The sequence below is a fragment of the Odocoileus virginianus genome, chromosome 5 (assembly GCF_023699985.2).
Source record: "Odocoileus virginianus isolate 20LAN1187 ecotype Illinois chromosome 5, Ovbor_1.2, whole genome shotgun sequence".
Lineage (NCBI taxonomy): Eukaryota > Metazoa > Chordata > Mammalia > Artiodactyla > Cervidae > Odocoileus > Odocoileus virginianus.
This window is the reverse complement of record NC_069678.1, coordinates 89,347,679-89,357,506: the sequence shown is the minus strand read 5'-3', so window position 1 is coordinate 89,357,506 and position 9,828 is coordinate 89,347,679.

The window sequence follows — 9,828 nt, the reverse complement described above, 5'->3', positions numbered from 1 at the left end:
TGTTATATGGCTGCTGTCACAAATAGTTACAGTAGACAGACAGCTGGGTTCAAGGTTCTTCCCCTGCCCTCCATTGCTGCATACTGATTGTGTGACCTCAGGCATGTACTTTAACCTACCTGTACTTCAGTTTTCTCATCTGTAAAATGGGTATGATAAGATCTATCTTTGAGGGCTGCTGTATTGATTTAGTAAGCTAATTGCATATAAACCACACAGCAGAGGAGGGCCTCACACACAGAAGTTGCTTAACAAATGGTAGCTATTATTATTTTATTATTGGAGTAAATACAAATTCACAGTAACATTTAGTTGCAGTAAAGCATGACTTCAATAATAAATGCAGCAACATCTAGACCAATAACATAAATACAGTAACACATAGATACAGCAATACAATTAAACTCTACACACAATAACAGAAGCAGTTACATGGATATAGTAACATATAGGTGTAGTAATATAACTGCGGTAACCCAGCCACAGTTTTGTATATACACAATAACTTTCAGCAACACTAAAGTAGATTATTTATTACTTTATTTAAGTAACAGAGCTACAAAATCAAGATATAACATTACACAACTGCAGCAATGTGTGTGTTACAGTAGTGTATAGACATATTAAGTTAGATATAAATAAAAATAGCTACATTTGAGTCACAACTAGAGTAAAATTCCTTATAAGGGATAGATAGCCTCAGTAATACATGAATCCTATAATATAATTGCAATACCTTCTAGGAATTGCAATGTATAAACACAGTAACATGTAGACAGAGTAATACACAGTTACAGACTTGTAGGAACACTGATACAGATGGGCAGTCTTATATCCAGCATTTTCTCTGCTGTTGGAGTTCTTACACTTTTTGGGTCAGAGATTTTCTGAGAATCCATTATTCTTATGAAAAAAAAAAAAAAAAAAAAAACCAACCCCAAACAAGCCCAAACATTCCCAAATGCACTTATAAATAGCAAAATTCTGTGCTCTAGTCTGATATCTAATGTTGTAGGTGTCCTGGATTCAAATGCTTGAGAATCAGAGCAAGGAGAAATAATCTTTCCATAGATCAGGCTTTAGTCCACAGGCAGGTATAATCCAGGCTAGTATCTTAGTCCTTTTCCTGCTTGCTGGACTCTGATTTAATTTGGCATTTCTTTGACCCAGACTTCTGACCTACTGGAGGAAACAGACCTTTTTCTCTTTCTCACCGATCGCAGTTTCGAAATCCAGATGGTCTTGTTTGCTAATCTCACCTCTGCTGAGGAGATCACCTTTGTCTGAGCAAACGTCTCTTTTGACCAAGATCTTATAAAGCCCCAAAGGGCAGTTCCAAGTAGCCCATGCATAGGCAGTTGCTTCTTTTCTATGGTGATGTTGGCAGCTCCTGGTGCATAGGGCAGTGTTGGAAGATGAATAACTACTTAGAGGCAGATATTGTCCATTGGAGTCAAAGTGATATTCTTCTAATTATACTCACCTGGACCAGTTTGGCAGCCCAAGTTCTGACTTGCTGTATCAGCTAGCTATTGCTGTATAACAAAATATCTCTAAGTTTTGTTGAAAGCAAATTCATCATTGCTCATGTGTTTACAGGTTAAGTGGGTGGTTATTCCGACCAGGGCCAAGCTGTCTGTTTTGTTCACCTGGCTTGCCTTAGATAGCCTTGGCTAGGGGAACTGGACCAAGTGGCGGCTCTTTCAATGTGTCTTTCACGTTATTGCAGCAGGCTTATTCACATGGCGGTGGCAGGATTGTGAGAGACGGGGGTGGGGGTGGGGAGAGGAAGTGGGGGTGGACAGGGAGAAGCACACTGCTTCTTCTGCCGCGTTCTGTTGGCCGCAGCGTCGCTGCTGCTGCTGCTGCTGAGTTGCTTCAGTCGTGTCCGACTCTGTGCAACCCCATAAACGGCAGCCCACCAGGCTCCCCCGTCCCTGGGATTCTCCAGGCAAGAACACTGGAGTGGGTTGCCATTTCCGTCTCCAATGCATGAAAGGGAAAAGGGAAAGTGAAGCCGCTCAGTCCTGTCTGACTCTTCGCAACCCCGTGGACTGCAGCCTGCCAGGCTCCTCCGTCCATGGGATTTTCCAGGCAAGAGGACTCGAGTGGGTTGGCATTGCCTTCTCCCAGCAAGTCACTAGGCTAGCCCATACTCAAGGAGTGAGAAAACAGATTGCACTTGATGGAGGGAGCTGAAAAATCACGTGGTAAAGATATTGATATAGAAAGGAATAGTGGGTGGAAGACATTTTTGTAATGGCTGAGCCATTGCTTTTCAGGGATGATTGCTGGGGACCCTGCAAGACCTCCTTTGGATCCTTGAGCAGAGCCAAAACTGCATTTTGGGAGAGATTTCTAACCTTGTATGCCTGACGTCTGTTCTGTGTGGGCAGCTGGTCCTTAACCCTCATAAGCTTCTCCTTCCTGAATGATTTGCCTTAGGTTACCCCACTCAGACACAAAGGGGGTGTTTCCACTGGCTTCTAGTGACCTGCACCTTGAAGGCTTTTCTCCAAACAGTGATCTGCACCATGCTTCCCTACTGGATATTTGAAATCTGGACTCAGAGGTCTTGAAATAGGCAGTGGTGAGTGGGAATTCATGATGTAGAGTCAGGACTGGGGGGAGAGAACAGAGCAGACTCTTATCTCTGAGAGAGGAGAGAGCCATGTGAACCAGAAGGGAGGTGGAGAGGGGAAGCGGCCTTGTCATCTGTTCTCCTGCTTCCGTAAAACTTGGGTGAATATTGTTTTCTGTCTTTGAAGTCAGTAAAACCTCTATTTCCTTATAACACATTCCTCATTTTCACCTGATGCAAGTTCTATTTTTTTTCTTTTTTTTTTGCAACCCAACATACTGGTGATGGGACCCTTTGGGAGAGAAGGCAGGTCAGACAGCTTCTTTGGCAAAGTGCACACCTGGAGATCACCCAGGTGGAACTCCCAGCTCATAGGTATCCTCCTCTAGATGCCAGAGCATCTACCTTCCTGGGTCTATCTGAGAGCACAGTCTTGACAAAACTCTCTATATCTACCTCTGCCCCAAATCAGAAAAATAATTGATATTTAAGAGAGAGTTGGTTAGAGGGTCACTGATACTCATTTCTGAATGTACTATGAACTTTACCTTAGGGAGAGAGCCACATAACTCACTAACCACAAAGATGATTTTCCAAACTAGGTTTGAATATTCTTCCTTTTACCTTTATATGGGGCTGATATCTGAAAATAATTTCTACACTTTTTAAACTCCCACGGAGAACATTGTCAGTTACATATTCTCTATATAAAGTTCTATGTGATCAATTTTTTTAAGAATTCAGTAATGGATAAAAGTTATGAAGAACATTTTATTAATATGACAAAGACCCATTTTTTTCTCTTTTTGCCATGATTGCCAGGAAGCTCACACCCAAACTTACCACACAATCACTTGTAGACAGTTCCCAATAGTTTTCAATGTCTCTCTGTCTGAAATGTTTTCCAGCTGTGGAAATGTGCTTTGCAACCTTCAATCAATGAAGGATGAGAGTTGATGGATTAGAAATACACACACACACAGAGAATAAGGCAGGGCAAAGGCTAACAGAATTCTGTTAAGAGAACACACTTTTCATAGCAAACACCCTTTTCTAAGAAACAACTCTAGACATGGACATCACCAAATGGTATCATGTGTCTGATGGTGAATGACAAATCTAGATGGTGTATGCAGCATATTAAAAAGCAAAGACATCACTACTTTGCTGACAAATGTCCATAGAGTCAAAGCTGTGGCTTCTTCAGTAGTCATGTATAGTTGTGAGAGTTGGACCATAAAAGAAGGCTGAGTGCTGAAGAATTGATGCTTTTGAATTGTGGTGCTGGAGAAGACTCTTGAGAGTCCCTTGGGCTGCAAGGAGATCACCAGTGAACCCTAAAGGAAATTAACCTGAAATATGCGTTGAAATATGTTGAAGGTGATGCTCCAATACCTTGGCCACCTGATGCGAAGAGCTGACTCATTGGAAAGGACCCCGATACTGGGAAAGAATGAAGGCAAAAGGAGAAGAGGGTGGCAGAGAATGAGATGGTTGGATAGCATCGCTGATTCAATGCACATAAATTTGAGCAAAATGTGGGAGATAGTGAAGGACAGCGAAGCCTTATGTCCTGCAGTCCATGGGGTCACAAAAAGTCGAATATGGCTTAGAGACTGAACAATGGCAATACACATATATATTTAATTACATGTGCATGTATTTCCTATTGCTGTTGTAATATATTACCAGAGACTTAGTGGTTTAAAATAACAGAAATTTATTATTTTACCATTCTGGAGGTCAAAAATCTGAACTGAGTCTTAAGGGCTAATGAAGGTGTTTGCAGAACTTCATTCCTTCTGGAGGTTCTGGCGGAGAATCTGTTTTCATGCTTTATTCAGTTTCTAGAGTCTACTGTCTTTGGCTCAAGGCCCCCTCTTCTGCCTTCAGAGTTGACAATGTGGTATCTTCCAATCTCTCTCTCTGACTCTGACCCTCTTGCCTCCCTCCCTTAAGAATGTTTGTGATTATACTGGGCTCACCAAGATAATACAGAATAATCTCCCCATCTCAAGGTCCTTAGCTTAAGCACATCTTCAAAGTCTCTTTTGCTGTATAAGGTCCCCTGTTGCCATATAAGGTAACATATGCACAGGTTCTGGGGATGAGGATATGGACATAATTATGGGAGGGCATTATTCAGCCTACTACTATATATATACAGTTCAGCTTCCCTGCCCCTGTGATGGGACAATTCTGAGGCATGCTTTATAGCCTCACAGAGAATCCCCAGGAAGATTAACCCAGTTACTCATAGCAGTAACCCATGTATGGATACATCTTTATTAGCCCTCTTGTCTTTTGTGTTCTCACTTCCTCAGATGATCCCTGGGATCACCTCTCAAATAAACCCCTTGCATCTAAACATTTGTCTCAGGGTCTGTTTTGGAGGAAACCCAATCTGAAATGGGAAACTTATCAGCCTAGATGTATTGGTATAATCACTTCATCTTCCTTCTTTGCATTCCTCTGAATTTCTTATTTTTAACCGTTGTATTATTTTAAAAAAAACCCAGCATAATGTGGTAAAAACAGGAACTTTGGAGCTAGAAAGATATAGGTTCACATGCTAACTCAATTTCTTATGAGTTGCATGTTTTAAACATTACAAGTCTCCGAAGTGTCCTATGAACCATATAAAATCCAGTCCTCTCCTCACCCTCTAGTTAGTACGGTATTGTAGCAAAGTGCATTTCATGTTAATACAATTTCTCTAAAATTGATAACCCATCTGTATATGCTCTAGTGTGCAGGATATTTGCTTCATCAGAGCATTTATTTAATGATCAATGGGACACCAGAGATTTACCAGGGTGTATATTTCGTTTAATGAGAATCCTTAGTTTTGCATTGTTAAAGCCCATGGTCTCCCCATATTTAAAATGCTTAGAGCATCTGTACATAGGCCTCTGAAATTCTTGTCAGGTAGGAGGTGGTGATCATATACTGACTGGGCAAGGGCGGGGAGGATCTGATTTTTTAGGGAGTGTGCCTTGCGTCACCTGGCGCTACAGGACCTGTCCATGGTCCTGACATGGGCTTAGAGCCAAGACACAGCTATCTTCAAGGTGGGGTTTTCAATATGATGTTTTGAAAGTGGGAAGAAAAGATTAGAACTGCAATTTACCTTGGTTAATCCATTTAAATATAAGAACCAAGCTCATCTTTACTAATAATTAATATATGGATTGACACTAGTGTCCGGTCATATGTCAGACAGCCACAGGACATGGAGGAGCCAATGAACGCTGAGAAGAGTGGAGCTCCATAAAGCAACAGGGTTAATGGTGGTGCTTGGCCTCATTTGTCACTTCTGGCTATATATTTCCAGTTTATGTGTGGCTGGTTAAAGGATCTATGGATTATGCCATCCAGTTTGATTTTAAGTAAACTTTTAATCAAAGTATAATTTATATACAGAAAGAGTGTACAAATTACAAGGGTACAGGGCAGTGGATTTTTATGAAGTGAGCACATTCATATAACCAGAACCCAGATTAAGAAACATAAAATTGTCAGTTCTCCAGAGACCACATTTATGCCTCCTTCTATTCACTACCACCCCCTTGGTAACCCCATCCTGATTTTTAGCACCACAGATGAGTTTTGCATGTTTTTGAGCTTTGTATAAAATGAAATTGTATATTTGAAAGACTTCTTTCCTTCAGTGTTACATTTGTGAGTCTCCTTCATGTCACATTGCTGTTGTAGTTCATTCATCCTTACTGCTATATAACATTTCATTGCATGCATATGTCCATTTTCCTGTTATGGACATTTTTGGCACTTCCATTGTTTGAATATAATAAGTAATGCAGCTAAGAACATCTTTATATGTGTCTTTTTATGAGATAATTCGGTCTTAACTAAAGTAGCCCTTACAAGATGGTCACGAGACTTTAAAACTTCTTACAAGGATACCATAAATTGAAGATAATGCTAATGAATGCAAGCCCAAGCAAACAGCTAGAACATGGAGACATTTGGAATTAATAAGGACGATTCAATAAGATTCAACAAGAAATTAGAAAAGGGAGAAAAGTGTAAGAAGATTCTGGTGTACGGATTTATTCACATGACTATTAATGATAAACCTTGAGATATTTGATAATGAGTGTGAAGCGTTTGTAGTTATCAAGGATGGATGTCATTGGTGCCATGCACCAGGTATTTCTGATTCTCTTCTCAAGCATATGTGATAGAATTGACTTCTTGGCCTGGTTGGGGTTCAATTCCACCATGTGACTTGTTTTGGTCAGTGAAATGTAAGCAGAAGTGACGGATGTCACTGTCAGGCAGAGGCTTTAAGAGCTAGTGTGTGATTCATCACAGTGTCTTTCCCTTTTGCCACAATGACCGAGAATGTTCTGGAAAGAAACTGCTTGGCCAGTGTGGGTCTCCGAGTAAGGACACCATGACTCAGAGTCACAGCTGACCTGTGAAGTACCTGCCACATGCAAAAAACCCCCTGTATTTCTTTAATCCACACGTATGGGGATATTTGTTACCCTAGCATAACCTAGCCTCTTCTTACTGATACAATAACAGCCTTTAACAAACAAAGACTCTGAACACAAAGACAAATATGTCCTTTTTTTCCCCCCAGTGATGTCTAAAGTTATGTGATGCTCCCTCTGGTTCTTTATATTAGTTCTGATACTTTGTGGCAAATATTTAGATGCCTCTTTTGAGATTTTCTCACTTAATCGTGAAAGTTAAAAAGCCACATACCATCAAGAAAATGCTTGTATTTCTTTCCTCAGGCGATATGGATGAAATAATCCAACAGAAAACAATTCATGGACAAACTAAAATGTATTCCTTTGTCGGAAAATGTGGTCAGAAGATGCAAAGAGAGTACCACTGAAGACGTGAGCTAACAAATACTAGAACAAATTATGCAGCTTGGGAGCTTTGCTCTTCAATTGGATGAAAGTACAGATGTTTCTAACATGTCTTAGCTTATGGTATGTGACAGATTTAAGTTTCAGAAATGAAGTACACAAAGAATTACTTTTTTTTGGAGATATACTGGGGAAGAGATCATTTCAATAAGCAATGACTTATTTAATAAAAACAATGTTTTATGGGAAAACAGTATAAAGGCAACCACTGATAGAGTGGATGCTTCAGGTGCAATACACAAAGGATTGCAGGTTAGGGTTATAGAGATTACTCCAAACATGAATTTCACCCAAAGATGAGCTGTTGAAGCAAAGAAACGAAGTCAAGAAGTTCACAAAATGATGCAGGATGTCATTGATGTGGCTTGTATTATAAAAATAAGACCTTTAATATCTAGTAAAATCCTTTTGGTATTTTGCAATGAGCATATAGAGATTTAATTAGTTTGTAATGAGATACAGAGATTTGATGGCCATCTTATGACAAACTATTTTAATAATGTGGGGGAACTTAAATTATTCATTTTTTTAAAAAAGAGAAGTATTTCAAACTTTCTATTTTTATAATGACAACTGACTGTCAACAGTATGCTCTACAACCAATTAAAAAAAAAAGTTTTGTTTTGAAATGATTTGAGGTTTAAAGAAGAGTTTCAAAGATGATCCAGAGAGTTCCTGTATATTATTTTCTCAGTTTCCCATAATGTAACTTTTTACATAGCCAAGGTGCATTTGTCCCAACTAAAAGGTTAACACTGGGACAATATTATTTTTAATAAGGCTCCAGGCTCTATTCAGATTTTACCACTTTCCCCACTAATGTCTTTTTTTTCTTTCTTAAAAAAAAAATCTTTTGGCTGCACCTTGAGGCGTGTGGGATCTTAGTTCCCTGACTAGGGATTGAACCCACGTCCCTTGCACTGGAAGTGCGGAGTCTTAAACATTGACCACCAGGGAAGTCCCCTAATTTTTTTTTTTTTCTTTTCTGTTCTAGACTTCAGGATACCAGATTGCATTTAGGCAGCAGATAGATATATTTAATTAGTTTATTTTTAATTGAAGGATAATTGCTTTACAATATTGCTTTGGTTTCTGCCATACATCGTGAATTAGCCATAGGTATACTTCCCCCCCTTCTTGAACCTCCCTCCCACCTCTCCCCCTGTCCCACCCGTCTAGGTTGTGATAGAGCCCCAGTTTGAGTTCGCTGAGTCATACGGAAAATTTCCATCAGCTATCTATTTTACACATGGTAGTGTATATGCTTCCATGATACTGTCTCCATTCATCCCACCCTCTCCTTCCTCCTCCCTGCCCTTGTCCACAACCCTGTTCTCTATGTCTGTGTCTCCATTCTTAGGCAACAGATATTTTGAAAGCAACATACAAACATATTTTCTCTGATTCTCCAGGATATGTTTGATATATAAACAATGACTGAAATATAAATCACTTCGTGAAAGGAACAAGTGCTATGAAAAGAGCATTTTTTAAAACAAACATTTGGAAATATTTCCATTGTTTTGTGATTTTTGTGATAGAAAATGATGTATCTACATCACCTAAACAACCTCTTTGTATGTAAACTTAAAAAACTTGGAAACAGAATTTTTTAACCTGTTAGAAAAAAACCCTTTCAAACAAAGTGTTTCAGAACCTATTTGCTAAAAATATAAAAATGTAACACCTTTTGATTAGTTTGCAAGAACCACTGATTGACACTAGAGAAGATGGAAATTTGCTTGCTGAATTTCAACAAAAAACTTTGCATAATTGGTGGATGGGAATGAAAAATAATGGTGAGGATTTAGTAAGTACAGCCAGCCTAACAGTTTTCCCATTTGGATCGATGCATCTTTCCATGGTATCTCTTCCTTTCCCCAGCCATAACAGCAATTAAAATCAAGTATCAAAATAATCTGAATTAAAAACCAGACCTTTGAGCTTCTGTATCATAAAGATTTGCTTTTAAAAGATGAAACACTTTCAATCACACGGCTCTCATTAAAATTTTGGGTGAGAGCAAAAATGCTTTGAACCATTATAAATACAATTAAATGATTTAAAATATTTTATCTTATCTTATCGTTTTTAATCTTAATAATGTAAATTACATTTTACAATGGATGTAACATACTAGTGCAGTGCCGAATGTCGGCATGTGCTCACTTAAAAAGCATAGGTGGGGCGGCTGGATAAGACAGTCTGGGATGGTGACACCCACAGATGGTGTCTGGTGGATGCTGAGCAGGGAGCAGATGTATGGAGGCTGCCTAAGATGGAAGTGGTCAGAGCCACCAGGCTCCTATGGCAGGAACCAGATGTCAGCCTCTGTGCCAA